The 5463-nt window shown below is 37.6% G+C and overlaps 1 non-coding gene across 1 annotated transcript; it reads right to left on the bottom strand.

Moving 5' to 3' along the window:
* Positions 1–839: 839 nt before the first annotated feature.
* On the bottom strand, positions 840–946 carry LOC131182640 (small nucleolar RNA R71). Its single transcript, XR_009150902.1, has one exon. It is a non-coding gene; the product is annotated as a small nucleolar RNA R71 (small nucleolar RNA).
* Positions 947–5463: the final 4517 nt, after the last annotated feature.

Genomic DNA, 5463 nt, shown 5'->3' with positions numbered 1-5463 from the left:
AGTCAACTTTTTATATCAAAAATTCAATCATTAACACAACTCCTCGTGGGAACGATATCTTTACTGTATTACTTGTACGACCCGTGCACTTGCGGTTGGGCCACATCAAGTTTTTGGCGCCGTTGCCGGGGAGTTGTTTGTTTAAGATTGAATTCTTGATTATTTTAGTTGTTTTTAGTTTTATTTTTGTTATCTTTTCATTTTGTGTTTGTTTGTTCTTTTTCAGGTACTTTTAATCTTTTATGAGAAGAGCTAGAAGCACAAGTGACACATCCTTATTGTTCAATCCTGAAATTGAGAAATTTTGTAAAGCCAACAAGAAAGAAACCAGAAGAAGAAAAGAAGCATTGAGAGAAATTGAATTAGAAGAAGTCATGGCTGATGAAAGAATGAGAATTGGTGTTAATGCTGGAAATGATCAAAACAATGAAAATGTAGCCCAAGGTGAAGAGGTTGTTAATGCTAATGTGCCTAGGGGAAGTATGATGGATCATGCTTTTCCTCGTTTTGATGACTTGAGAGAGAGCATAGCAAGACCAAGAATTGATGCAAATAGTTACAAGATGGATTTTGGAGTTCTTCAAATGATTCAAAATTCCCAATTCGGAGGACATCCTTCTGAAAATCCACACACACATCTGAAGAAGTTTGCTATGATTTGTGATATGCAAAAACAACCTGGAGTGTCTGATGATGCAGCAAGATTAAAGCTATTCCCATTCTCTTTGAAAGATAGAGCATTGGATTGGCTTGATTCTTTACCTCACAACTCCATTACAAATTGGGAGCAACTCACTGATGCATTTCTTGCACAATATTTTCCACCTGGAAAAACTCAAGAATTGAGGAATCAAATGACAGCTTTCAGACCAAGAGAAGATGAAACTCTATATGAGTCATGGATGAGATGGAAGGAATTAGAGAGACAATGCCCACATCATGCCATTCCAAAATGGATGATAAATCAGAATTTTTACACAAATGTTACTCCTGCAATTAGAGGGATTATTGATGCTCAAACAGGAGGAGAATTTATTATGAAGCATGAAGATGAAGCTTATGAGCTATTGGAGAAAATTGCAAAGAATACTCATCTTTGGAGTAGTCCAAGAGGACCAGCTCCAACTCAAAAAAGGCAAGCTGCTGGAATGTATGATCTTGATCCGTTCAACATGATTAATGCAAAGTTTGATGCACTTACAAATGTCTTGGCTAAGAAGATGGAAGATTTGAGTATGTTGGTTAGTTCATCATCATCATCTGGAAGTTCACAACAAGTGGCTTATGCAGAGGGAACTACCAGCTGTGGAGTAGACTATGGAGAGCAAGCTGCATATGTTGGTAATTATGGAAACAAGCAAATGGGGAATCCTTACTCTCAAACCTATAATCCAACTTGGAGGAATCATCCCAGCTTTTCATGGGGAAATCAGCAAAGTCAAGTTTCAAATCAGAATTTTCAACCACAACAGCAACAAGGAATTCCATATCAGCAAAATAGGCAACCATTGCCTAATTTTCAGCAGAAAAATATGAACCCTCCACCAAAACAGCAAGAACAAAGTCCCACCACAGAAGCTTTATTACAACAGATTCTTGCTAACCAAACTAAGCATGATGAGGAGATGAGAGAGATGAAAGCAAGGCTAGAACAGATGCAAACACATAACAGAATGCTGGAAAATCAAATTGCACAACAAGCATCTTCCTCAGGTACCAAGTCTTTTGGAAAACTTCCAAGTCAACCAGAAAACCCAAGAGAGCAGTGTCAAGCTATTACTTTAAGAAGTGGGAAAGTTGTAAATAATGAGAAGAGTGAAAAAAATGAGAAAAGTGAAAATAGTGAAAAGAGAGAAAATGAGAAAGAAACTGATGAGAGTGAAAAACAAGAGAGTGCAGAAAAATGTAAAGAGGAGGTTGAAGAGAAAGAAGAGAAATACATACCTCCAGAGCCTTATAAGCCACAGCTTCCCTTTCCACAAAGATTTCACAAAGCCAAGCTTGATAAGCAATTTGGGAAGTTCTTAGAGGTTTTGAAGAAGCTATACATAAATGTGCCTTTTGTTGATGCTCTTTCACAAATGCCCTCTTATGCGAAATTCTTAAAAGAAATTCTCTCAAACAAGAGAAGAATTGAAGGCCATGAAACTGTAGCTTTGATAGAAGAATGTAGTGCTATCCTCCAAAGTAAACTTCCTCCAAAGCTCAAGGATCCAGGGAGTTTTTCAATTCCATGCCACATTGGGGAGTCATGTTCTACAAAAGCTTTATGTGATTTAGGGGCTAGTGTAAGCCTCATGCCCCTCTCCATTTATGAGAAGCTCAATATGGGAGATCTTAAGCCAACCCACATTTCTCTTCAGCTAGCTGACAGATCAATTAAGTATCCTGAAGGGATTTTGGAGAATGTGCCTCTGAAGGTTGGAAAGTTCTATATACCTGTTGACTTTGTCATCTTGGACATGGAGGAAGATTCTAATATTCCAATTATCTTGGGACGACCCTTTCTCGCTACAGCAGGAGCATTGATTGATGTTAAGGGAGAAAAATTGACTCTTAGAGTTGGTGAAGAGCAATTGGTTTTCAATATTAATAACACTATGAAGAAGCATCATTCTGAAGCTGATACTTGCTTGAGGGTTGATATCATTGATGAGCTGGTTAAAGAACACTTCAGAAAGAAATATCCAGAAGATCCACTTGAAAATTGTTTGATTCATGGAGGAGGCATAAACTATGACAACCCTCATGTGGCTGCATATGCTCAACATCTAGAGGGAAGTCCACCATTCATTTCTGCTCCAGTTTTTCAACTCACACAAAAGGAAAAAGTCGAATCTAAGCAACCATCATTCAAGGAAGAAGATGCACCTAAGGTAGAACTTAAGCAACTTCCTTCTCAGCTCAGGTATGAATTTCTTGGCACCAATAACACTTATCCAGTAATTGTAAATGCAAACTTGAGTACCTTAGAGGCTGATAAGTTGTTAAGAGTGTTAAGGCAATTCAGAAAAGTTTTAGGATACACCATAGATGACATTAAGGGAATAAGCCCACACTTTTGCATGCATAGAATTATTTTGGAAGAAAATTGTAAGCCATCTATTGAACATCAGAGGAGGTTGAACCCAAATATGAAAGAAGTTGTTAAAAAGGAAATTTTGAAGTTGCTTGATGCAGGGATCATATATCCCATCTCAGACAGTACTTGGATGAGCCCAGTACATGTTGTCCCAAAAAAGGGTGGAATAACAGTTGTCAAAAATGAAAATAATGAATTAATTCCCACCAGAACAGTGACTAGTTGGCGAATGTGCATAGATTACAGAAAACTAAATATTGCCACTAGAAAAGATCATTTTCCACTTCCCTTCATTGATCAAATGTTAGAAAGATTGGCTAGGCATTCTTATTTTTGCTATTTATATGGATACTCAGGTTTTTTTCAAATCCCTATCCATCCAAATGATCAAGAGAAAACCACTTTCACTTGTCCATATGGAACCTTTGCTTATAGAAGGATGCCATTTGGGTTGTGCAATGCACCAGCCACTTTTCAAAGGTGCATGATGGCAATCTTCTCAGATTTCATTGAAGATATAATGGAGGTTTTTATGGATGACTTTTCTGTATATGGATCTTCATTTGACATATGCTTGGCTAACCTTTCTAAAGTTTTACAGAGATGTGCGGATACTGACCTTGTGTTAAACTGGGAAAAGTGTCATTTCATGGTCCAGGAAGGGATAGTGCTTGGACATTTAGTATCTAACAGAGGAATAGAGGTTGATAAAGCCAAGGTTGAAGTGATAGAGAAGATGGCTCCTCCTACCAATGTCAAGGGAATTCAAAGTTTCCTAGGACATGCCGGGTTCTACAGACGCTTTATCAAGGATTTTTCTAAAATAACCAAACCTTTGTCTAATTTGTTAAGTAATGACACACCATTTGTATTTGACCAAGAGTGTTTGGATGCCTTTTGTAGGTTGAAGCAAGCTCTTATCACTGCACCTATCATGCAACCACCTGATTGGAGCCTACCTTTTGAAATTATGTGTGATGCTAGCAACTATGCAATTGGAGCTGTTCTTGGTCAAAGAAAGGACAAAAAGGCTTATGCTATTTATTATGCTAGTAGAACACTGGATGAGGCTCAAACAAATTATGCAACAACTGAAAAGGAATTTTTAGCAATTGTCTTTGCATTGGAAAAGTTCAGACTTACATTATTGACTCAAAGGTGGTTATATTTTCAGATCATGCGGCCATCAGGTATTTACTCCGTAAAAAGGAGGCTAAACCTAGGCTCATTAGGTGGATTCTAATGCTACAAGAGTTTGACTTGGAGATTAGAGATAAGAAGGGAGCTAAAAATGTAGTTGCTGATAATCTTAGTAGGCTGAAATTGGATGATGAAGAATTAGATGAAATCCCTATTGATGAGTTTTTCTTGGATGAACAACTCTTTTCTCTTGTTGCTAAACTACCTTGGTATGCAGACTTTGTGAATTATCTATCTTGTGGAGTTTTACCTCTAGGAATGACATGGCAACAAAAGAAAAAGTTTTTGCATGAGGTGAAGTTTTATAGATGGGATGATCCTTTACTCTTTAGGAGATGTTGTGATGGTTTAATAAGGAGATGTATTCCTGATGAAGAGACACAGAGTATTATGCATCATTGCCATGCTTCTGATTATGGAGGGCATTTTGGAATCTCTAAAACAACTAGTAAAATTTTGCAAGCTGGTTTCTTTTGGCCAAATCTTTTTAAGGATGTGAGGAAGTTTGTGTTAGAATGTGATAAATGTCAAAGGAGTGGAAACTTGTCAAAAAGAGATCAAATGCCCCTAAATGGTATTCTTGAAGTGGAATTATTTGATGTCTGGGGAATAGATTTTATGGGGCCATTCCCTCCTTCATTTGGTAATAAATACATTCTAGTTGGAGTTGACTATGTGTCAAAGTGGGTGGAAGCTATTGCAACTCCAACTAATGATGCTAGGGTGGTAGTTAAATTCTTAAAGAAATTTGTCTTGAGCAGATTCGGAGCTCCTAGGATTGTAATTAGTGATGGGGGTTCCCATTTTTGCAATAAGCAATTTGAGAGTTTAATGAGGAAGTATGGTGTAGTGCACAAGATAGCTACCCCATACCACCCTCAAACTTCAGGACAAGTTGAAATTTCTAACAGAGAGCTCAAACATATCTTGGAGAAAACAGTGAACAATTCTCGGAAAGATTGGTCTATCAAACTAGATGATGCTTTATGGGCATATAGGACTACCTACAAAACCCCTATAGGAACTACTCCATTTAGGTTGGTGTATGGTAAGTCTTGTCATTTACCTGTGGAGCTAGAACATAGAGCATATTGGGCCATTCAGACCTTGAATTTTGATCTTAAGCAAGCTGGTGAAAAGAGACTATTGCAGCTTAATGAGCTTGAAGAATTAAGGATGGA

Source organism: Hevea brasiliensis, chromosome 8 (assembly GCF_030052815.1).
Source record: "Hevea brasiliensis isolate MT/VB/25A 57/8 chromosome 8, ASM3005281v1, whole genome shotgun sequence".
Lineage (NCBI taxonomy): Eukaryota > Viridiplantae > Streptophyta > Magnoliopsida > Malpighiales > Euphorbiaceae > Hevea > Hevea brasiliensis.
The sequence above is the reverse complement of the archived record's forward strand: the minus strand, read 5'-3'. Positions and strand labels throughout refer to the sequence as shown.